Genomic DNA, 24,935 nt, shown 5'->3' on the forward strand with positions numbered 1-24,935 from the left:
CTTGGGCCTGATGTAGTGACCACCCGGGCATGCGGCCTGACATCCTCCTCCTGAGACTCTGGGACAGCCGGCATGTGGTGACCTGACATGCTGTGCTGGTCTATGGATGCGGGTCGAACCGAATGGACTGGAATGAGACAGCCTGCCGAACAACCATTGGGGCATCTGTGGAACGTGATGGTGTGAGAGTGTCCTTCCACAGATGTTCTGTTATGATTTATGGACTCTCGGGTTGGGAAGAGAGCCATGGGAGTGTTGAATCGGGAGATATGTAACGAGCCGAGCATATGGGCCATGCTGGGCTGGCATGTGTATGGCAAAGCATCTTTCTTTGGTGAGGTGAGTCAAATGTGAATAAATGTTGGGCATGGGTAATTACAGGGTTCGATGTAAATATAAGGGTGAATTTTGTGAAGATAAATGGTGGACACTGTTTTGTGACACCATTATTGATCCAGGTGTGCAGACAAAAGTGTTGGAGGCTGTGATAAAATTGATAGGGTAGCAGGACACAGCTTCAACTGGTTGCGGGGGCGACTGCGCCGATATTTGGGACGCAGGATCAAGGGGATGTAGTTGTGTAGCCTGAGGGTCAACGTGGTGCTATGGGTGTCCGAGGTGTGTGGACCATGTCCTCTGGGTGGTTCTCCTGGTGGAGCATGGCTGTTGACTGGACCTTGGTGTGGTCAAGTGTGGGTGAGCACTGGGGGGCTGCGGTTCTGTGGACTGGGGGACGAGGGCGGCGTAGGTGACATGAGGGGAATGCCACGCACTGCGACCGTCTCCCCCAGGGCCGAGGTTGTGCGTGCGGTCGTGTGTTTTTGGCAGCAGGTGCTCACCACAATTGGCCAGCTGGGACTGGTGCAGTTGTGTTCCTCGCAGGGGGGCCGAAGGATGGATGGTGGGTCGCATCCTTATGGACACTCATGGGCCGTGTTGGCGTTTTGACTGCTCACCTTGTCCCGATGACCCTTGCATGGTAGAGGTGCAGAGCTGTCGTGGCCACAGGTAGTTGGGTCGTGATAATCACCGTTGGATGCGGATCCACATACCTGCCAGTAAAGTGGGGAGAAAAGTGAAATTTGGAGACAATTTGGTAGGCCCAATGATAAATTTTGGGATTGTGAAGGGTGGATTGCACTTTGGACCTGACCAACCGAAGATACCTGCACACCAAGGTAGAGATAAGGCCTTAATGGTTACTGTCCCAGGCATCAGGACTTGCTTATGGAAATTTTGGGACATGTAGTTTGGAGTTAGGGGGTGGGTGAGAGTGATGACATGGTCGGTGAGGGGATGGGATGGGTGCCACAGAGTCTTGTGGGTGGCGTTTGTGTTGTAGTGTTGGAGCATTTGTTTTCCCGTGGGCATTTCGTGGACATTTTATTTTCTTGGCTGGAAATGGTAGTTTGGGATATTAGAAAACAAATGAAATAGGGCGCCAATTTGTTTCAGCGAGTTTTAGTGTGTTTTTATGCAAATGAATTATGACGTCATTTCTCGCAAAGTATACAAGCATCCGAATCGTATAGCGCTGAATAATTTATTGCCTGGCTCATTACTTGGCAATTGGCATCTCACATCCTCAAGCGTCATCAACAATCTGACATGATATATGTTACAACCCTGAAAGATGAATGCAGGTCCAATAAGCTCACAGTGGATAACCTACACAGCACTCAAGAGGAGGCAGATACGCGGATGCTGCTCCATGCACTTGATGCAACCCAGAGAGGTGCCACGTCGATTTGCATCCAAAGTCCAGACACGGACGTGTTCGTTCTAGCCTTATGGTGCTACCCAGACTTATGTGATGACACAACTATGATTGTTGGAACCGGTAGTAAGCGATGAGTCATCAATCTAGGACTAATATACAATGCTCTAGGAGAAAGGCAGGCTTCAGCACTTCCAGGATTCCATGCCCTTAGTGGGTGCGATCAAACAGGAACATTCTGCGGGAGATCCAAAATATCATGGTGGGATGCACTGCAGAAGGCCGATGATAGTATAGTACAGGCACTGGGTAATCTCGGAAATGCGCAGAATCTCCAGGAAGATGACATCAGCCCACTCGAACGTTACATATGTCAACTCTATGTGCCTGGAACACCAATTTCTTCAGTGAAAGACATGCGCTGGTATCTCTTCAGCAAGAGACAGTATACTGATGAAAAACTACCCCCAACAAAGGCGGCTCTAATAGAAACGATTAACAGAGCTAACTATGTTGCATTGGTGTGGAAACAATGTCGTAACCCACGTCCAAGTCTTCCTGACCCAACCTCTCATGGATGGTGCCGAGATGGTGATAGACTTCTCCCAGTTCCAACGAAACTTTTGCCAGCGCCTAAGGCAGTGTTGGAGCTTGTGAGATGCGGATGCAAAGGAAACTGCGTCACCTTGAGTTGTTCTTGCAAGAAACATAATCTGAAATGTACAGATACCTGCATCGCTTGTGAAAAAAACTGAGAGAACAGAAACGAACTATTGAGGAATGCTGGCGATGAAGACGAGAGCAACGATGGAGATCTCCACATTTAACTTAGAAACGCAGGTATGGGTACAAACTAGTAGATTGTTCAAATGTACATTCCTATCCCAAACGTAATTTGCATAATCAAAGTATTTGTTCTATCTTCGATAGAAGCAAGATGTACTCTTTAAACCCAAAAAATTATTGAAACGTTTAAATACTCAAAGAACAATTGACGCTAATGTATGAACTTGTCCAATGGGTTTTATTACATCAAATGCAATTTGCATACAAAGGGTTAAAATTAGGCAATTTGCTTTCAATTACTATTTTTTAGTGGCTAAACGTATTCTAAATAACAACTACCAAAAGGAAACATTAAAATGTTTAAAACTATGAAGTGTTCAAGAACAATAACAGGAGCATATGGTCCTGTACAATAGGTATTATGACGTATTCTTTAATTTGCATAAAAATGGTCGAAAATATGTATTAAAAAATTGGCGCCCTATTTTAAATTATTCAGCTAGGTCTAAATAACAAATCCCAACAAAGAAAACAAAATGTTCACAAAATGTCCACGGGCCCCAATATAGTGACGTACGCTCCAACACTATTGGTGTTGTGGTTATGTGTTTTTCCTTGGTCGCGAGATTGGAGAAAATGAGTGAGTAATGATTATTGTGTTTCAAAGATATGTGATTTAAAATGTGAACTGGGGATTTAACATGAAGCAGGCCATGGCAATTCTCTTGTAACACCTTTTGAACCATCTTCTCTGGAATTGTGCTGAGTTGTGTTGAAAATGGAATGGCAGCGGGGGAGGAAATGTGTTTTGGGATCTTGTGGGTGGGGAAGGTGTGTGTGTCCGCAGGTACAGATCAAGCTCGGAGGAGCGATGCCTGCGGCCCCCCCCCCCCCCCCCCTCTGCTGCAATTACCCCTGGCAGCCGGTGGTATCTGGAAATTGGAGCTCGTCGGTGGAGGGTCTGGTTGGGCGCCGTGGGGTAACGTAGATCCCCGGTGACCCGTGTAGCTGCGTGGAAGCAGGAGGCCACGGAGGAGCCTGGTGTGTGGAGACCCTCACCGGCAAGGTAATGGCGGAAAGGGGCTGTTGGGCTGTCACGGGGCCAAGAGGTAAAGGGGGGTGGGGCAATGAACTTGTGTCGGTTGGCTTGTTTTTGGGACTGCGGGCACCGCAGCCTGAAGCGCCCCCACCATCTTGTTGTGCGGTACCTCCCCGCTGCCTAGTTGAGGAATGCACACATGTATTTGACATCAATGCCATGGTCTTGCAGGGGGGGTGAAAAATGTGCTTTGGAATGATTTTGGTGTAGTGTAATGATTTTCGGAATGAGTGAGTGGTTAAGGGGTTTGTGTTGTACGAATGAGGGCGAAAACCACCGAGCCATGTCACTCACCGATAACACCTGGACTCATCTGTTCACTCTGTTTCTAATGCCATAGACATATTCATCATATGCATCCTCAAACCCTTGGTCCACCACTTCCAGAGGATAGAATCACTTCTCAGGCATTCCTTCTTTTGTTCTTCCCATATGACTACAATCACTTCTCAACCATTCCTGCTTTCATTCGTCTCATATGATTAAGTTTTCAGACCTGTTCATTCTACCTTTGAAATGTTGCTTCTACTCTGCCAACAATGGATAGAAGCAGTCTGGCACCTAATCCTGATCTACAAACTCTGATCTGCTTACTGAATCCAAGACCTCCTCCCATCATGAATCACCGACTTCCTCCACTCCCATGGTCAGTATGTAGCTCTTAACTGGATCTTCTCATCTCCTCTCCATGTCAAGGGCTCATGGAGTGCCCCCAATCAGAGCATACCAACCACCAACCACCGTTTAGAGGCCATTTTTCCCCGCAAAGCGGGGGTTGGCCTTTTTGGGGCACCGTGGTTGTTGTTGTTTTTTGGTCCCCTTTTTGAAGCAATGTTTTACCCAATTTTACCCAGTTTTACCCCCAATCAGAGCATGATGGGTCCAATCTCATTTATCTCTGATTCACTGGAAAATCCTGCCTATCTCTTTACTGATGATTCCACCCTGTCATATCATTTCACATCCTTCAGAGAGGCAAGCAACAGCCTCTTCGCTCTCTGAAAACCTTGATAGAATCAGGAACTGGTCCAACAATTGGAATATGCCCTTCAACCCTGACAAATCCAACACACCCCGTCAACATGAAAGGACTGTCCAGCAAACCCTCACATTTACTTCCTAAACAAACCACTTGAAGTTACGTCACTCAAAAATTTGGGTTCCACCATCAGCCATGATACTTTTTGGGGAGACCATATTGGCCTTCAAAGCCCACCACCGACTGGGCATCCATCTTCGTGCAAGGTCTTTCTTTGGCCAAGCTGAACTTTTAACAACCTACAAGGCCTTAATTTTCAGCTTGATGGATGAATGCTCTCCCTTTAGACTGCTACCCCTGCCTCACAGATTGACCTTATTGATGTCCTGGAAAACAAGGCCCTCAAAATCATTGGGATCTCCCACAGCGAAGCCGTGTCTAGTTCTATTACTTTCGCATTGCAGGCAGGTTTGTTGCCCTCGATGGTGGTCTTCCACCTTTTTAGTCTTGCACCCTCTTCTTCCACCATTTTGGTTTTGCCCAAGGTTTCTGCAGTGTGCATACGGTCTACCAATAACCCTCTTGTTAAACTCCCAAAATCCAGGCTATCTACTCATTTGGGCTAACTACTCACCTCTACTCACTTGTTCATCTTTTCTCTAAACGATGTGTGGAACCAGCATTTCCAGTCTGTTCAGTCCATATCTTCTCTCCAGGGTTAAGACAGCTGTACACCACTACCTCTCATCATCCACTATCGATACTTTCCTATCCCAAATCTTCCCATTCTCAAGTTCCCCTTTTTTCAAGGTTATTGTGACCACCTTCCCCCCCCCCCCCCCCCCCATCACATTTTAAAATTTGTACATCAATGGTTGGTTTGGTTTGTTCCTCATTTCATTCCTGCCTTCCCCCCTTCCTCTTACCGTGCTTCATTCAGCTTGTTCATTCCCATCAGTTCTTCCCACCCCTCCGCCCCCCTTGATTTCACTCTCATTTCTACTCTTCTGCCATTCTGATCTTGCTCTTCCATGAGCCTCAATAATGCAGACAAAAAAAAAAGTATTACCTTCACCATAAATTTATTAACACAGGAAACCAAATACGTATATCCCAAAAAACCCCAAAAAACAATTCCTGACCACATTGCTGATTCGATTTAAGACTTGCACTCAGATAAATGATTTTTTAAGTTTATTGAGAAATGCAAATGCAAATGCAAAAGACAAATTTATACCATAATACAATTAGATGCTCAGAATCAAAAGAAACATCCGAAATGCTTCTTGGAACAAAGAGATTGCCCCCAAAACATTTGGCAATGGTAAAGTACAATGTAAAAGTAAAACAAATAATGAATAATATAATATAAGCCCCACCAACCTCTGAAATATGAAGAACATTTTCAAATTATTACAAAGCACAAATTAATTCAAATATAAAGGAGTATATTATGAAGACAACAGACCAATTAGCACCTAAAAGTCCCAAAGTTATATCAATACTTAAGGAAAACCACTTTTGTCAGGCACGGTAACAGAAATGCAACGTTGACTACATTCTGCAGCATTACAAAACTTTAAGAAACTTCCTTCAAAAACATCAGTATCATTTTGAGACAAAAGTACATCAAAATTCACACCAAAGTTCGGTAAATCAAACAAATACGTGAACTAACAAATGAATAATAAACACGGTTATTATCCATCAACCAGGATTGGGATAGGGGAAACTTGAGAACAGTTTAGTTTTTGACACGGTTAGGAAGCTTTGACTTGGACTGTTGATCTTCAATTGCTTTTCTTAACTTTGGTCGGTTTTCACTCATGTGCCCTTTAGCCTTGTGCTGCATTGAGAAGAGGGAGCGAGGAAGAGGACACGAAGCAGAAACTTATTTTAAAGACCGACAATAAATAAGTTAAAAAAACACCTTTAGAGGCCATTTTTTCCCCGCTAGCGGGGGTTGGCCTTTTTCAGGGACCGTGGTTGTTGTTGTTTTTCGGTCCCCTTTTTGAAGCAATGTTTTACGGCCGGATGCCCTTCCTGCCGCCAACCCTTTTTGTCGCCTTTTACGACAAGCAGGGAATTACCAGTGAACTAGTACTCAATTAGCCGACCTCGGAAGGATGACAGGCTGAGTCAACCCCCCTGGCGTTAATTCAGCGATCGACCGGGATTCGAACCCAGGATCCTAGGATCCTAAGCTGGCACCCTAGCCGCTAGCCCAACACCCCCATTTTAAAGACCGACAATGAAAGATAATTTTGTTTGTATTGCCCCAACAATTGGGGAGAAGATGGTGATCATTTGTAATGAATCACAATTGGATAGAAAACGTCAAGATGTACAGTCAGACCCCACTATCCCACCTTTTCCCTTTCATTCTGTATAGTAACTCGGATACATTCCTGGAAAATGCCGCAAATTGGGAAACTGCAAATGGGGGTCATTGTCTCAATGGAAAAAGGGGGGATTGGTTCCCGAATCACGAAAATCCGCAAATATCGAGGAACAAACCACAAATGACGAGGCAAATCCCGTGAATGTCGATGATAATCCGCGAATGTCGATGAAAGTCCCGGACATGGCGAGGAAAACCCGTGAACCTTTACAGCCAAAACCAAAACCCGTGAACGCTGTTTGCCAAGTTCTCACAATTATCACTGCCTCTCCAAAGTGGACTTGGATGTAATTCTGCAATGCTGCTGAACAAGATTGTCAATTCTGAGGTTTTTTTTTTATTGCACACAGGTTCCAAAAAGCTGAGTGCGAAACGTTTTATCTCCCACTTGGTTGCACCGTTTTTCCCGTCGTCAGGTACAACTTCTGCCATTCCGAGATGGCATCCTCAAATCTACACCCTGACATGTCATCGCGTTTGTCAATTCTGATTGCTAAACAAACAGGAGTGAGGGATGATTGATGGGAATACACAAATTAAGCTGCCATGGGGGTAAGCATGTCAATACCTACATCACTTTGTCCGTTACAAAGTTAATGTACAAACGTACAAACGTATTAGGTCTACATCACAAAATAAAAGCATCGATATATATATATATATATATTTATATATATACACATTAGAAAAAGTACCCGGTGTTGCCGAGTAACAATGAGTCGCTTCCTGACGGGAATATGATATACGCAATCTGGGTCCATCACCGAGAGGGAATTTTAAAAACGTCGCAATTACACTGGAGCAGTGGCATATCGAGGAAACATAGGGGCAATACCCCTGGCACTCACCTGGTAGAATAAACAGTATACTACACTGACTAAAGGTATTTTTAACCAATTTCAATGGCTGCTGGAAGACAGGGAAGCATGTAGAATCATACTAACGTAATCATGAGACTTAAAACAAAAAAAAAATACAATTTTGGGGGGCAACCCCTCCCCCTCCCACTCCGTGTACCTCCTCAGACCGCAGATCTTTCCAATGCCTTGAATAAACATTGGTACATCATGGATGATGAAGGTTGTGGTGAAGTTTCATCGAAATTGTGTGTGCAGGTTCTGAGAAAAAAGCAAATACCTATTTTGGGGGGCAAGCCCCCCACTATAGACCACCTTAGACCCCAATTTTTTTTTAATGCCAGGAACAAACTTACAACACGGGTGATTAAGGTTGTGGTCAAGGTTCATCAGAATTGCATGTGTAGTTTCTGAGAAGAAATCAAATACCTATTTTTGGGGGCAGGTTAATACACTGGAAAATACAGTACTCCAAAAACCCAAACCAGCACCTCGCCACCATTAGAGCATTTGAATTGTATCAGGTGTGGCAAAAAATATGAATTGTTGCTCCCTGCTTGCGGGCCCGATGACAGAAGACGCCAATTACATTTTTGACGCCTCCACCCCTACCACGTTTCGAATCCTTTGCATGTCAACACAATGTTCTCTACACTATGGGATGCTGCTAATGATCTGGATGCAAAGCATGATGTCACAATATCTGCATTGAACGCTGTTTGCCAAGGACATTGTGTCAAAGCTCCTGCTTCCATCCCTGAGGACATCTTCTACCCAACTTTACCTCAAATCTACACTTGGCAAGCATCAAGGATAAGTGCCAGCAGTGTGCTTGGCACATGGAAGCACAATATCTTCAGCACCCATATGTGTTGAGAACCTATCAAATGTGACAAAAGACTGCTGACCCCTTCTCCAAAACATCCACACAGTGCTGAAGGTGTTCCTGATCATGTCTCTCAACAGCCAGGGTGGGGTGCTTCAGTAAACTTTGACATCTGAAAGAATAGTTTAACATATTGTTCCAGAACTGCATTATTTAGGTTGACTGTGATAAACATAACCATTATTACCTTATCTAAACACTTTCCTGATGTACCACGAGCCTATATCTTGCATACAAATACTAGAACGACACTCAGTAGAGTGTATAACTCCACCAGGCTGAACATTTTACATTTTGTAGCCCAATGATATGCCAAACTTTTGAATCCAGACCTTCAACAAAATCGAATCAATTCATCCTTGTCAAACATCCAACCTGTCCACTAGGCTTTGTCCGAATACATTCATAACTTTTTGAGATATCCGGCTCACAGACAGAGGTGAAAAAAACAACCTCCGTCCACCTTTAGTGGCAGAGGTAAAGAACCGCCTTTCGAGGACATTTTTCGCCGCAGAGAAGGAGTTGGCCTTTTTTGGGCACCGTGGTCCCCTTTTTGAAGCAATGTTTTATGGTCGGATGCCCTTCCTGCCGCCAATTCTGTTAGTCACCTCTTGCAACACACAGGGAATTGCAAGTGAACTGGTACTCAATTTGCCGACCTCAGAAGGATGGCAGGCTGAGTCAACCCCCCTGGCGTTAATTCAGCGATCGACCGGGATTCAAACCCAGGATCCTAGGATCCCAAGCCGGCACCCTAACTGCTAAGCCATGACTGCAGATCAAGTAAATCCATAAAGCACAGCAACACTGAGGGAAATATATGCAACTGCGTTGAACCTGAGGACAGAAATGAATGCCATTCCATCTCAGAGAATACCATGGCCACCTACATCTTATCACCTGACATTGGATACAGCTGAGAAACTCGTTCCTGTAAAGGTGTTTAATGTTCTTGCCTGGATGAGTGGCCTATCTTATGAGCCAGAAGAAAAGGAATTTGTCAAAGTTGCAGATGAGCAGCAAAAACGCATCCTATCCATAGCGCAATACATCATTTACTTGGCATGAAATGGCAGGAAAGCAATGCCAAAACATTCATCACGAGCGATGGCAGTGAGGCACTTGACGGGGTCTGTGCAGCGAATTGGGCTTTTGAATGGTTTTGGTCATTCAACTTCGCACACTGCCGTCCTGGAGCACGATACAGCGTTGGCAAAAGAAGGGCTTCAACAAGGAGACACCACTCATCACACCTGTCTGCAGCAAGGTGTATTCACAACCCTTGTGTGGGATAATAACGACTTCGGTGAAGAGACGTTGTCTGGCAAAGGAACAACACATAACACAAATGGAATTGCCATCTAACACGAGCCGTCAACAGAAGAAAGGTCACCTTCCCTCAAAGTAAGCATGAAGAAAACTATGGCAAGATCACTGGCAGCCCCAGTGAAGAAACTGGTTCCATTCTTTGGAAAAAATAAGGCCAATCCAAAAAAAGACATGGAGTGCAGATCTCGCTTCAAAAGGACTTCCATAGAGGAGCGGCAGACATTGATTAATTATGGGTACTTCATCACGAAATACCCAGTTACTGACAGTCACCCGCTGCTCCCAGGTTGGACAGGATACAACCAGAAGCTTGTTAATCACGTTCCTCAAAAGACGACCATCGGCTTCCTTCCCATAGTAGATGCCACGCAAACTGAGCTAAATACAGTGAACACTGTCTTGCACAGAAGTGTCGATGCAGCAAACTCACTCCATCTGGATGCAATTGCTGTCGTCATTCACCAAGCCTTGTATGCAAAAGCTCAAGTTATTAGATGGCAAACACCTGTGTTTACTGAGAAGATCGTCTTAAGGTAGGGGGCTTTCCATACCGCCATGATCTTCCTTGCTTGCATAGTGATAGGGAACTGCTAGAGAACCCTTAAGTTCTTGCATCGTACTGTAAAGATCGACAAGAGACAGACACACACTTACCTTGTACACCTGGAATTTGGGCTGTCCGCCTGTCAATCTCCTTCAGCCGATCCCCGTTCGGAAGCCACCAACTGATAGGGAACTGCTAGAGAACCCTTAAAAGAGATTTTTCAAGACGAGGCTCAGACTCAAAGGAACTCAGACTCGTTAAAGATCGACAAGATTTATTCCGATTTGCGGAGAGAACCTTTACACAAAATATAGCCAAGATACGACGCGTCGTTCGGTTGAAGACTTCTCTCTCTCTCTCTCTCTCTCTCAGCCTTGGAGCGTCCCCTTAAGTAGATCTCAGCTGCTTTGATCTCCTTCCATGGAATTTCGAGGTCACTTAAAGCCAGCCTTTCCGGCACCAAACTCCATATGTTTATCATTACGGAGGACACGAAGAACTGATAAGGTCCCTCCCCGAGTCCCACTAATGGAGGGATACATTCCAACTCCGCGTTCACATCCTTGGAGGTCACTGGGTCATTTCACAGATGGTTGGCTGCTTGGTCTAGGTTCTTTGCACATTTCCTTGCATGCTTTAAGAACAAGATTCATATTGAAGTACAATTTAACTAATATTTATAAATTGTATTATAAATATGCATTATATATTTTATCTATAATCCACATGGGTCAGGGACAAGTTTGAATTTGACTGCCTGCAATAACTCACCGACCCTATCAAATATAGAGGTCTTCTATAATAGGAAAGCGGTTTGGAGATGGTGGGCTGGAGTACATCCTTATTGAATCTTAAGTATTGGCACCTGAATCAGTGAATGGAGTGATGAACAGAAGGCACTATAACAGAAGCTTGTGCTGTCACAAACTGTTGGTAGAGGACTTACACTGGAGGAACTTCTGCCAAAGGAAACAGTCTTGGACAGAAGACGATGTAAACCATTACGTGGCAATCATTATGCAGCTACAAGCATCATTTCCATCGCAACAATACACAGATACAGTAGAGGGTGCTGACTTCCACTCCATGCCTGAGACCTATTCAAAGTTTGTTGAAGAGAAGAAAAAGGCAAATGCAACATTTGCATTCTGGTGTACATACATTGAGATGATGGAAACACTTCTTCAATTCATCCGGAGTTCTCGAGAGGGCAACTGGCCATTACACTTGTCATCGATAAGATCAATGATGCCATGGATGTTCTTGTATAACAGGCACAACAATGCACGTTATCTGCCTGAGTACTGGATGGAGATGCAGGATTTGCCAAATTCCCACCTAGCCATTCATGAACAGTTCCAGCAAGGTAATTCTTCAGTGCAGAGACAGAACCTATTTGGATATGCTGGTATTCCCTGTGACATAACAATCGAACAGACTGTGAAACAAGGATTCCAAGGCACGTGGTGGACTCAAAGGATTCACAGTCAACAAAGGAGCAGTCAACAGGTGGACAACGGGTCACCATGAACGAGCGTCAATTACATGCCAGTGTGAGGAAATGGCGGGGAAAAGCCAATGAGCTTTGATGAGGAAAGATTTGACGGTGGGTCGTATGACAAGGGATGAGGAGGATGTACAATGGATTTGTGACACAATTTCAAATCTCACCAATCCATTTGAAGACCTGGAAGAATCATCAGAAATTGTTAATCTTGCCTCCGGCGTAGTGGCCTCACCTGAGGTATCAAGAGACTTACTTTTTGCAGAAGAAAAGGGAGATGCTGCATTTGTTACTCCCGCCAGGGAGTAATGCATTCGATCGTGTCCGTCCGTGTGTGTGTGTGTGTGTGTGTGTGTGTGTGTGTGTGTGTGTGTGTGTGTGTGTGTGTTCGTATGTTTGTGAACAAGATATCTGGAAAAGTTCTGAACGGATTTGGATGAAAGTTGGTGGGATGATTGCCCTCGGGATAAGGAAGAATTGATTAGTTTTTGGTGAAGCTCAGGATATTATTCCCGATCCAGGAATTTTTTGAAGGATTTTATTTACCATTGGAAGATAGGGCTAATTTTTTTTTACATTATCTTCGATATATTCTATATTTAACATTGTGAAATGAAAATAGTTTTCATATTTGTTGTAAATGTAGTTTAAACTCGTGGTTATGCGTCAGAGCGGTGGATTTTTTTAGCAGCATCGTCTTCAATGTTCATTTTTTTTTTCTAATAAAGACATATTCTGTCATTTTAAAACCACCAAAGTGTGTATGAGGTTTCGCCGTTTCATAAAATGTATCGTTTGATACGTAGAATGCTTTAAAACTGTTTTTGTTTTGTTTTGTTTTTTTACCTCAGAAGAAATATCAACATTTAGCTCAGCGAATGTCATTTGCGGTGTCAGTATTTGATGAACTTATAAAGACTTAGTTCCAGATTTGTCAATGGCTGAGGTATATTAACAAACGAATAAAACAGATTTGGCAAAATTCCGACTTTTTAAAAAAAGATCGCATATTCACCCAGGGTTGTGAGAGGCTTAAGAAGAAGAAAGCTCACATGGGCTTCCCAGACCAAATAAATAATTCTGGTTCCGGTTCTGCGATTTTCAGGTTTGTTACTCCCGCTAGGGAGTAACGCATTCAATCGTGTGTGTGTGTGTGTGTGTGTGTGTGTGTGTGTGTGTGTGTGTGTGTGTGTGTGTGTGTGTGTGTGTGTGTGTGTGTGTGTGTGTGTGTATATGTTTGTGAACCAGATATCTGGAAAAAGTTTTGAACGGATTTGGATGAAAGTTGGTGGGATGATTGCCCTCGGGATAAGGAAGAATTGATTCGTTTTTGGTGAAGCTCAGGATATTATTCCGGATCCAAGAATTTTTTTGGGGAAAGATTTTTTCCTGTTTTTCTGCATTAAAGCTTTTATTCTTATTCTTAAATGATCTTTTTCTCCTCTAATTCCGAGATATATCAAAATAAATTCTCTGACATTTTGGGCTTACTTTCTTTTTCATTTATTGTTTTGGGGAGGGGATGTTAAACAAAACGTATTATTCCAACTAAACCCACGGCGGGAGTATGCGCTCTACTGAGTGGCGTTCTGGGTTAAATACTGTGAGGAAAGGCTCCAAAAAGACGACAAGACTTTGCAGGACAATACCAAAGTCAAAGCCGAAAGCATTCAGTGACATATCAAAGACGGTTGTAACAAAAGTGAAGGGGAACCAGGTAGCGTTGAAAAGCAACAGGGACCTTTTCGCAAGACTTACAATCAAAGGAAACGTGAGAAACATCGACCTGCGGAACATGATGACCTACTCGGTTGGCCCGTTGCCACGAACAATTGCAAAAAACGATGGCTGCCTCGTAAAGACAACATGAACAAGGCAAAACTCTCGCATACGTTGGAGGATTTACACGTACCGAATGAAGAAGTCGATGCAGAGCCACCACCGCAGCCTCCAAAAGGTGGTGTGTGGGTTGTTCAATGTCGATGGCACGGCACTTCTGCAGGCGAACCACAAGAATTTGCCACGCACGTTCGGGCAGTTTGCCGAGAAGTACAAGGACAGCTGATCCCCATTGCCCTGACGAATCGGTCTCGGTGTGTTCACTTTGTCACCGACACCTATGCAGAAGTGAACAGACGATTTTGTGCATGCCATGCAGTTGGGGCGATTTTTGACGCCTTTTCTCTAGACATCGTCGCAATTCACCCCTTTCCCAGAGGCCGCCATTGCTGGATAAATAGAGCGCTTGTGACAATACTGGCTGATGATTGGCTGGGTGTAAATACTACTACACCACACGACCAACAACTCACTGCACCCGCGACGGCTACGCAATAACAAAATAGTGCTGATTATTCACGGAAATTACTTAGTGTTGGATAAAATTCATGATTCGAACTTTTTTTTATTGATGAGAAAATATATTTCGGAAATGTATTCAAGCAAAGATAAGTTGCACCCTTTTAATGGAATGAAAGTGAACGAAAGCTCACACCTGCTCATGGCCTCGGTGGCTTGCTTAAGATCTCAAGGTCTTGAGTTTGAGCCCCTGTCGTGTTGTAAAATAACATTAGGTGGGTTGGCTCAGCCCGTCATCTTTCAGAGGTCTGCAAAGTGAGTACCAGTTTACTGGAAACAAGGGGCACTGCATCAGTGGCACAGCTGCACTGCCAACAATGATGCAACCAGCAGCCACAGGCTACATACGAAATACAGTAATAATTACTCCCGCCAGGGAGTAATGCATTCGATCGTGTCCGTGTGTGTGTCCGTGTGTGTGTGTGTGTGTGTGTGTGTGTGTGTGTGTCCGTGTGTGTCCGTGTGTGTGTCCGTGTGTGTGTCCGTGTGTGTGTCCGTGTGTGTGTCCGTGTGTGTGTCCGTGTGTGTGTCCGTGTGTGTGTCCGTGTGTGTGTCCGTGTGTGTCCGTGTGTGTATGTGCGTTCGTATGTTCGTGTGTTTGTGAACAAGATATCTGGAAAAGTTCTGAACAAATTTGGATGAAAGTTGGTGGGACGATTGCTCTTGGCATAGGGAAGAATTGATTAGTTTTTGGTGAAGCTCAGGAAATTATTCCGGATCCAGGAATTTTTTACCATTGGAAGATAGGGCTCAGCAGCGGCCACCCACGGCGGGAGTATGTGCTCTACTCGGCAGTGGGTGGCCGCTGCTGAGCCCCATCTTCCAATGGTAAAAAAATCCTTCAAAAAGTTCCTGGATCCAGAACAATATCCTGAGCTTCACCAAAAACTAAACAATTCTTCCTTATGCCAAGAGCAACCATCCCACCAACTTTCATCCAAATCCGTTCAGAACTTTTCCAGATATCTTGTTCACGAACACACACACACACATACACACACACAATCGAATGCATTACTCCCTGGTGGTAGTGACAATCTGTCACGACCAACCCACCTTGTGTACCTTTAAACCATACTCTTCAACCAAACAATTGGCTTGGGTGGGGAGTGCAGCATTATGGAGTGTACATGGAACAAACTTTGATTTTAGTATCACCAGCAACGGTAACAGGTGTTGCCGGGGAACGCAGAGCCACTTTGCTGATGGGAATATCGAGAGGTGGGGATAGAGAGGGGAGGAGGTGGGAAAGAGAAGGGGAGGAGCGGAAGGGAAGATAGGGAAAGAAAAGGGGAGTGGAGGGGGAGAAGGGAAAAAGAAGAAGGGGAGGGAAAGAGGGGAGGGGAAGAGGAGAGGGGCAGAGGGGAGGGGAAGAGGGGAGGGGGAGAGGATAGGAAGAGGAGAGGGGAAGGTGAGTATGGGGGGAGGATAATGGGGAGGGGGTGGAATGGGGAGGGGGAGGAGGGGAAGGGGTTGTTGACAGCAGACACACGCACAGACGCACCACGACCGAGCTCCTTTGATATATTTGACTAGGAGGAGTACCCATCCCAAGTGACGGGAAAAGCTCGCAGAGGATCCCCCTCCGTCCCCTACTCTCTCTCTCTCTCCTCCGTCCCCTACTCTCTCTCTCTCTCTCTCTCTCTCTCTCTCTCTCTCTCTCTCTCTCTCTCTCTCTCTCTCTCTCCCCTCCGGTCCCCTTCTCTCTCTCTCTCTCTCCCTCCGGTCCCCTACTCTCTCTCTCTCTCCCCCCTCCGGTCCCCTACTCTCTCTCTCCACCCTCCGGTCCCCTACTCTCTCTCTCCCCCCTCCGGTCCCCTACTCTCTCTCTCCCCCCTCCGGTCCCCTACTCTCTCTCTCTCCCCTCCGTCCCCTACTCTCTCTCTCTCCCCTCCGTCCCCTACTCTCTCTCCCCTCCGTCCCCTACTCTCTCTCCCCTCCGTCCCCTACTCTCTCTCCCCTCCGTCCCCTACTCTCTCACCCCTCCGTCCCCTACTCTCTCTCCCCTCCGTCCCCTACTCTCTCTCCCCTCCGTCCCCTACTCTCTCTCCCCTCCGTCCCCTACTCTCTCTCCCCTCCGTCCCCTACTCTCTCTCCCCTCCGTCCCCGACTCTCTCTCCCCTCCGTCCCCGACTCTCTCTCCCCTCCGTCCCGACTCTCTCTCCCCTCCGTCCCCGACTCTCTCTCCCCTCCGTCCCCGACTCTCTCTCCCCTCCGTCCCCGACTCTCTCTCCCCTCCGTCCCCGACTCTCTCTCCCCTCCGTCCCCTACTCTCTCTCCCCTCCGTCCCCTACTCTCTCTCCCCTCCGTCCCCTACTCTCTCTCTCTCTCCCCTCCGTCCCCTACTCTCTCTCTCTCCCCTCCGTCCCCTACTCTCTCTCTCTCTCCCCTCCGTCCCCTACTCTCTCTCTCTCTCCCCTCCGTCCCCTACTCTCTCTCTCTCTCTCTCCCCTCCGTCCCCGACTCTCTCTCTCTCTCTCTCTCTCTCTCTCTCTCCCTCCGTCCCCTACTCTCTCTCTCTCTCCCCTACTCTCTCTCTCTCTCTCCCCTCCGTCCCCTACTCTCTCTCTCTCTCTCCCCTCCGTCCCCTACTCTCTCTCTCTCTCTCCCCTCCGTCCCCTACTCTCTCTCTCTCTCCCTCCGTCCCCTACTCTCTCTCTCTCTCTCCCCTCCGTCCCCTACTCTCTCTCTCTCTCTCCCCTCCGTCCCCTACTCTCTCTCTCTCTCCTCCGTCCCCTACTCTCTCTCTCTCTCTCCCCCCTCCGTCCCCTACTCTCTCTCTCTCTCTCTACCCTCCGTCCCCTACTCTCTCTCTCTCCCCTCCGTCCCCTACTCTCTCTCTCTCCCCTCCGTCCCCTACTCTCTCTCTCTCCCCTCCGTCCCCTACTCTCTCTCTCTCCCCTCCGTCCCCTACTCTCTCTCTCTCCCCTCCGTCCCCTATTCTCTCTCTCTCCCCTCCGTCCCCTACTCTCTCTCTCTCTCCCCTCCGTCCCCTACTCTCTCTCTCTCCCCTCCGTCCCCTACTCTCTCTCTCTCCCCTCCGTCCCCTACTCGATCTCTCCCCTCCGTCCCCTACTCTCTCTCTCTCCCCTCCGTCCCCTACTCTCTCTCCCCTCCGTCCCCTACTCTCTCCCCCCTCCGTCCCCTACTCTCTCCCCCCTCCGTCCCCTACTCTCTCGCCCCTCCGTCCCCTACTCTCTCTCCCCTCCGTCCCCTACTCTCTCTCCCCTCCGTCCCATACTCTCTCTCCCCTCCGTCCCCTACTCTCTCTCCCCTCCGTCCCCAACTCTCTCTCCCCTCCGTCCCTACTCTCTCTCCCCTCCGTCCCCTACACTCTCTCCCCTCCGTCCCCTACTCTCTCTCCCCTCCGTCCCCTACTCTCTCTCCCCTCCGTCCCCTAATCTCTCTCCCCTCCGTCCCCTACTCTCTCTCCCCTCCGTCCCATACTCTCTCTCCCCTCCGTCCCCTACTCTCTCTCCCCTCCGTCCCCTACTCTCTCTCCCTCCGTCCCCTACTCTCCCTCCCCTCCGTCCCCTACTCTCTCTCCCCTCCGTCCCCTACTCTCTCCCCTCCGTCCCCTACTCTCTCCCCTCCGTCCCCTACTCTCTCTCCCCTCCGTCCCCTACTCTCTCTCCCCTCCGTCCCCTACTCTCTCTCTCTCTCTCTCTCTCTCTCTCTCTCCCCTCCGTCCCCTACTCTCTCTCTCTCTCTCTCTCTCTCTCTCTCTCTCTCTCTCTCTCCCCTCCGTCCCCTACTCTCTCTCTCTCTCTCTCCCCTCCGTCCCCTACTCTCTCTCTCTCTCCCCCCTCCGTCCCCTACTCTCTCTCTCTCTCTCTCTCTCCCCTCCGTCCCCTACTCTCTCTCCCCTCCGTCCCCTACTCTCCCTCCCCTCCGTCCCCTACTCTCTCTCCCCTCCGTCCCCTACTCTCTCTCCCCTCCGTCCCCTACTCTCTCTCCCTCCGTCCCCTACTCTCTCTCTCTCCACTCCGTCCCCTACTCTCTCTCTCTCCCCTCCGTCCCCTACTCTCTCTCTCTCTCTCCCCTCCGTCCCCTACTCTCTCTCTCTCTCTCCCCTCCGTCCCCTACTCTTTCTCTCTCTCTCCCCTCCGTCCCCTACTCTTTCTCTCTCCCCTCCGTCCCCTACTCTCTCTCTCTCCCCTCCGGTCCCCTACTCTCTCTCTCTCTCTCCCCTCCGGTCCCCTACTCTCTCTCTCTCCCCTCCGTCCCCTACTCTCTCTCCCCCCTCCGTCCCTACTCTCTCTCCCCTCCGCCCCCTACTCTCTCTCCCCTCCGTCCCCTACTCTCTCTCTCTCTCCACTCCGTCCCCTACTCTTTCTCTCTCTCCCCTCCGTCCCCTACTCTCTCTCTCTCCCCTCCGGTCCCCTACTCTCTCTCTCTCCCCTCCGGTCCCCTACTCTCTCTCTCTCCCCTCCGGTCCCCTACTCTCTCTCTCCCCTCCAGTCCCCTACTCTCTCTCTCTCTCCCCTCCGTCCCCTACTCTCTCTCTCTCCCCCCTCCGTCCCCTACTCTCTCTCTCTCCCCCCTCCGTCCCCTACTCTCTCTCTCTCCCCCCTCCGTCCCCTACTCTCTCTCTCCCCCCTCCGTCCCCTACTCTCTCTCTCTCTCCCCTCCGGCCCCTACTCTCTCTCTCTCCCCTCCGTCCCCTACTCTCTCTCTCTCTCCCCTCCGTCCCCTACTCACTCTCCCCTCCGTCCCCTACTCACTCTCCCCTCCGTCCCCTACTCACTCTCCCCTCCGTCCCCTACTCACTCTCCCCCTCCGTCCCCTACTCTCTCTCCCCTCCGTCCCCAACTCTCTCTCCCCTCCGTCCCCAACTCTCTCTCCCCTCCGTCCCCAACTCTCTCTCCCCTCCGTCCCCAACTCTCTCTCTCCCCTCCGTCCCCAACTCTCTCTCCCCCCTCCGTCCCCAACTCTCTCTCCCCTCCGTCCCCAACTCTCTCTCCCCTCCGTCCCCAACTCTCTCTCCCCTCCGTCCCCAACTCTCTCTCCCCTCCGTCCCCAACTCTCTCTCCCCTCCGTCCCCTACTCTCTCTCCCCTCCGTCCCCTACTCTCTCTCCCCTCCGTCCCCTACTCTCTCCCCTCCGTCCCCTACTCTCTCCCCTCCGTCCCCTACTCTCTCCCCTCCGTCCCCTACTCTCTCTCCCCTCCGTCCCCTACTCTCTCTCTCCCCTCCGTCCCCTACTCTCTCTCTCTCCCCTCCGTCCCTACTCTCTCTCTCTCCCCTCCGTCCCCTACTCTCTCTCTCTCTCCCCTCCGTCCCCTACTCTCTCTCTCTCTCCCCTCCGTCACCTACTCTCTCTCCCCTCCGTCACCTACTCTCTCTCCCCTCCGTCACCTACTCTCTCTCTCCCCTCCGTCCCTACTCTCTCTCCCCTCCGTCCCCTACTCTCTCTCCCCTCCGTCCCCTACTCTCTCTCCCCTCCGTCCCCTACTCTCTCACCCCTCCGTCCCCTACTCTCTCTCCCCTCTGTCCCCTACTCTCTCTCCCCTCCGTCCCCTACTCTCTCTCCCCTCCGTCCCCTACTCTCTCTCCTCCACTTCCCTCCACCTCCCCTGCCTTCCCTCTCACGCCCATTTTTCCCCTCTCTTCCCCACTCATCTTCACGTGGGTTGAACGGAATATGTAACCATGCCAAAGTTTTGTTTTTTCAACCAAGTAAATCGATGATTACCTTTCCAACGGCAGATAATCGGGTGAAGGAGATCTCGATCTCGCGAGATCTTTGTCGGTGAGGTCACGTCTTTTCAAAGCTGTCCATGTGCTCACGCTTTCGAAGTCAAGTAATTTTCCACAATTGTGTTTTTGTCGAAACTGTATCTATCTTTTGGTGTGTGTACCTATAGTGTCCCTAGTAAGATTCTCGGTGTTAATTTTTCATACCTGTATACAAAATTGTCGGTCAATTCATGTCGCGCATTTTGAGGCCCAGTATGCTACCGTGTCCTACCTTGAGGCTTTGTTTTTCTCTCAGCGGTCCTTTGATTGTGCTGCAATTACTTTCGTTCTCTCTTTTTTGGGGTTGCTATCTTTATAAAAAAAAACTTCCTCACTCGCCATGCACTGCCCTCTCTCCACCTAACCCCCAGGAATACCTCTGGCTACGGCTTCCCCTTCGCTCCCACCTTTTGTTCATATGTGTGTTGTACCGTCCACCAAACAGTAATGACCATCTACATCTCGCTGTCTGATAATATGGACCAACTTCTATCTACCCATCCCAAATCTCTCTTCCTCATATGTGGTGATTTCAATTGTGTTACGTGCTCCTCCCTGACCCCCTGGTCACGGTGTACCTCCGAGCCCCGAGAGGGGTCATGGCAGAAAAATGTGTTATTCTGTATGTCAAAGATCAATGGAGAAGCCACCCCAATTGTTACTCACAAACAAATATTGTATTAAGTTCACACAAGAATAACAGTACAACAATAATAGTAATCTAAAGTACAATCAATATGTCCTATGATGGTACCATCAGTTTTGTAATATATAACTCACTGTGCTCCAAGTGAGTGAAACAAGAACATCCCCAATGTCTCTTATTCCCGGCTTCAAGCCAAAGTTGTTTCGCTCCAGCGATCGCCAGAACGATGTCCAATCGAGACAAGAATCCCGTTCGGATGGCAAGAACAGTCCCGCTGCCAAAGCATGGCAAAGGCGCCCTCCAAGCGACTGCGAAATCCAAAGGCGCCCTCCAGGCGACTGGGAAATCACACCCTCGGGTATGGACGTTCCACAGCTCCCAGTCGGCGACACAGACTTTCCACTCAAAAGCCACGTCACACACACACATCCCAGATCGCCGTCTGAATGCGGTGAAAATGGTCGAAACGAGACGAAACCGTGAGCGAAGTAAAAGTCCTGCGCGAGTCAAAATGGCCGACGGCCCGGTCTCGTGGTGCAACGGCACGACTATGATTCTCTCCTGAATCGATCGCAAAACCTGACACGCAGGTTAATCTGTCACAGCTATAACCACTCTGTCGCAGGAATCCCTTTCCTGAGAAACCCGAAAGTTTGCAAGTGACTGTTGTTTGCCAACGTTCGCTCCAGACCGCAAATCAAGACAGCTCGGCTCCTTCTTGTCCGACTCACTCGCTCCGCCTTCTTTTTTTCCTCTTCCTCTTTGTCACCGTCCGGTTCCTGTTTCATTTAAAACATTAACTTTTAACTTTTGAAAAGAGAAATATCTATTCCCTTTAAATGACAACAATAATAATACATGGAATCAGAAATGTTTACAGTGGATGAAAACCACCACAACGGAAGTGACGAATCCATAACACTACCCCCCCTCAAGAAAGAAAGTTTGAACATAGTGAAAACTTTCTTTGCAGGCAAAACTCTTAACAAACAAAAGTAAAACTCACACCCAAATCATCAATTCCTGTGAGCAACAATACTTAATATTTCCCAAAATAAAGCAACAAAACTTCCAAACAACCTACAGAAATTTCCAAAGTTAGTTCACTCTGGACAAAGCATCAGCAACGACATTGTCCCTGCCCTTTACATGCTCAATTTCCAAGTTGAACTCCTGCAAAGCCAAACTCCATCTCATCAACCTCTGATTTTTATTTTTCATTTTTTGAATGAAGTTTAAGGGGTTGTGATCAATATCCCAAAACAAAGTAAATCTATAGCACTTTTTGAAGGAGGCCGAGCTGAGAGCCAGGTTTCATGGTGGTTGGGTGGTGAGGCCTGGAAGTATTCACGACATGGACGCCTTTAAGAACGTGGAATTCATGGTTAATCTGTGTAGGAATCTTGGACTCGGCTGCTCCGCAGCATTCAGTGCTTCAAACTCTTCCTAACTTTCATAATAATCACGGTTGGAGCGCTTGTCGCTGTAGTCACGTGAATAGCGGTCTTTTCTCGGCCACTACCCTGATAATCATCCTTTCGGGAGCTGCCGTTAGTCTGGGAGCCTCTATAGTAATCACGACTGCGGCCGCCACCAAAACTACTACTCCCACCCCGGGAGCCAGAGCCACCCCTGAAACTACCTCCACATTTTCCTCCTCGGTAGCCCCCTCGACGCCCATGGCCTGCCTCCTCTACTGTTATGATCCGACCATCCAAATCCTTGCCATTCAAATCCTTTTCTGCATCTTTGGCGTCCTTTGGGTTTTCAAACGTGACAAAGCCAAACCCTCTCTACTTTTGCGTCTCCCTGTCTTTTGTCAGCAACACTTCCAAGAGTGGTCCATATTTGCCGAAGACAGAGTCCAGAACATCTTCCCTTGTGTTGAAGTTCAGTCCACCGACAAAGAGCTTGCCAACATTGCCTCCATCCCTGACTTGTGTGTTGACACTTAGTTTCAGGATACTTGACAAGCCGTGTCTGTGCAAAGCGTGACGTCAGTACCTTCCTCTTCCCTTCAGAGCGCTTCCTACCCATAGCACGAGTCGCGGCACAGGATGGAAAGATACCCGGAATCTCCTGCTCTAACTGTGCAGTGTTATTTTCCATACAAGGCTTTTCAACAAACATCGGGTTACCAGAAACTTGACCACCGGCCAAATAATTCCCGATAACAAAAGATATTCCCTCAACAGAAAGAGTGGCTTGTAAACCTACGGTGACCGGTCCTGACACCAAATCCGACTTTAAATGGATGACATGAAGTGGAGCTTTAACAGAGCCACCAACCCCCTGTAAAAGAACACTAACACCAGTTGCCGTCTTCTCTGACAATGGCAAAATGCCCTCAACCATCAAAGATTGATGTGCTCCTGTGTCCCTCAATACCCTAACAGGTCTCTGGTTAGTCAAGTCTCCATCCAGTGACACAAACCCCTCTGAAATAAAAGGTTTGTAACCCTCTTGAACAAGGTCATTCTGTGATGCCGTAACTTTGGCATGGGAACCTTCACAAGGCACTGTCCTCCAAGGACGATTTCTCGCATTTGCCAATGCATTCGGAGTTGTACTCGTCTGACTCCGCTCCTGATTTTTTCCTTTTCAGGGCGCAACATTGGGACATCAAATGCCCAGGTTTCTTGCAAAAAGCACAAGTAGGCCTGGAGGAAAAACTCGAGGTCTGCCTCGAGCCCCCCAGAAGATAAGTCTGTCTTGGAACTGAAGTCTTCTGATCCCTAAAAGTCACGGTATCAGATTTGTCCTCATAGTCATCTCTAGGCCACCCCCATGAATATTCGTTCTCCACACCGGATGTACCATAACTCCCCTGGCGAGCTCTAGGCGGGAAGTTAGGTTTGTGGAACCCCATCCTGTGTGTCAAGGCATAGTCATCTGCCACGGTTGCTGCCTCATACAACTCTGGAACTTTCTTTTCCTTCAGATGTACTTTAATGTCCGCGTGGACACACTGTTTGAATTCCTCCACCAAGATCAATTGTCGCAACAGTTTGAAGTCTTTGCCAACCCAGTCCGAATCACACCATCGATCAAACATGGTTTCCTTCATTCTGGCAAACTCCACATGGGTCTCACTCTCCCTCTTCCTGGCATTCCGGAATTTTTGCCGGTAAGCTTCAGGGACCAATTCATAGGCTTTGAGAATGGCTTTCTTCAACAACAACACAACATGCATTTTAAAGGCCATTTTCCCTGCTAGAGTGGGGGTTAGCCTTGCGGTCCCCATGACAATCTTCTCCATCTTGCCCTATTTTCTGCATCTCTCCTTGTTAACCCCCTTGCCCGCATTTCTTCTTCCACCATCTTTAGCCAAGTCTTTCTCGGTCTTCCCCGTCCTCTACTTCCCTCTACATTCATTTCCATCACTCTTCTCAACCAATCACTTTCATCCTTCCTCAACACATGACCAAACCATCTCAACCTGTTCCTCTTCACAGCATCAATCACAGGCTCTATTCCCATCATTTTTCGCAATTCATCATTTGTCTTCCTCTCTCTCAACGATACTCCGCACATCCATCGAACCATTCGCATTTCCACCCTTTCCAACCTTCGTTGCTGCACTACGTTCATTACCCATGTCTCGCTCCCATAAATCACAACACTTCTCACACATGCAGCATACACATTTCCCTTCAGCTTCAACAACACTCCCCTCCTCATCAGCACGCCACTCAGTTCCCAAAACTTCTTCCATGCACATCTCACTCCAGCAACCGTTGCCGAGTCTGATCCACCTTCTCCATTCAGCATGTCTCCAAGGTAGCAAAATGTTTTCACGCCTTCCAGCTTCACGCCCGTCTCCAAGATCCAACTCAACATTTCCTCCATGTGCAGCTCCCTCTGTGCACACCTTACATTTGAATGTAGCTGCCACACTGGTTAATGACCCTCTCACACCACTACATTCTTGATAAACCCACTCAGCGCACATTGTACATTGAATGGAGTTCACTCTGACACCCTTCCTGCACACAGCACAGGGCCACTTCCCAGTTCTTTCCACCTCACCACATGCTTTACCACTTGTCATCACCTTCGTCTTTCCGATATTCACCTTCAGACCTTTTGTC

General features: G+C 48.1%; 1 protein-coding gene and 1 long non-coding RNA gene across 2 annotated transcripts in view; one reads left to right on the forward strand and one right to left on the reverse strand.

Moving 5' to 3' along the window:
* The window catches only part of LOC144891401 (uncharacterized), a 245,166-nt gene that overhangs the window by 102,360 nt on the left and 117,871 nt on the right, over positions 1–24,935 (forward strand). The gene's annotated exons all lie outside the window — the stretch shown is intronic.
* LOC137416123 (kinesin-like protein KIF11-B) overlaps positions 5,761–24,935 on the reverse strand; it is a 175,931-nt gene continuing 156,756 nt past the window's right edge. The window contains exon 10 of the mRNA XM_078774983.1: positions 5,761–6,427. The gene's annotated coding sequence lies outside the window, so the exon portion shown is untranslated. The remainder of the gene's footprint in view (positions 6,428–24,935) is intronic.

This window comes from Myxine glutinosa, chromosome 3 (genome assembly GCF_964187855.1).
Source record: "Myxine glutinosa chromosome 3, kmMyxGlut1.1, whole genome shotgun sequence".
Lineage (NCBI taxonomy): Eukaryota > Metazoa > Chordata > Myxini > Myxiniformes > Myxinidae > Myxine > Myxine glutinosa.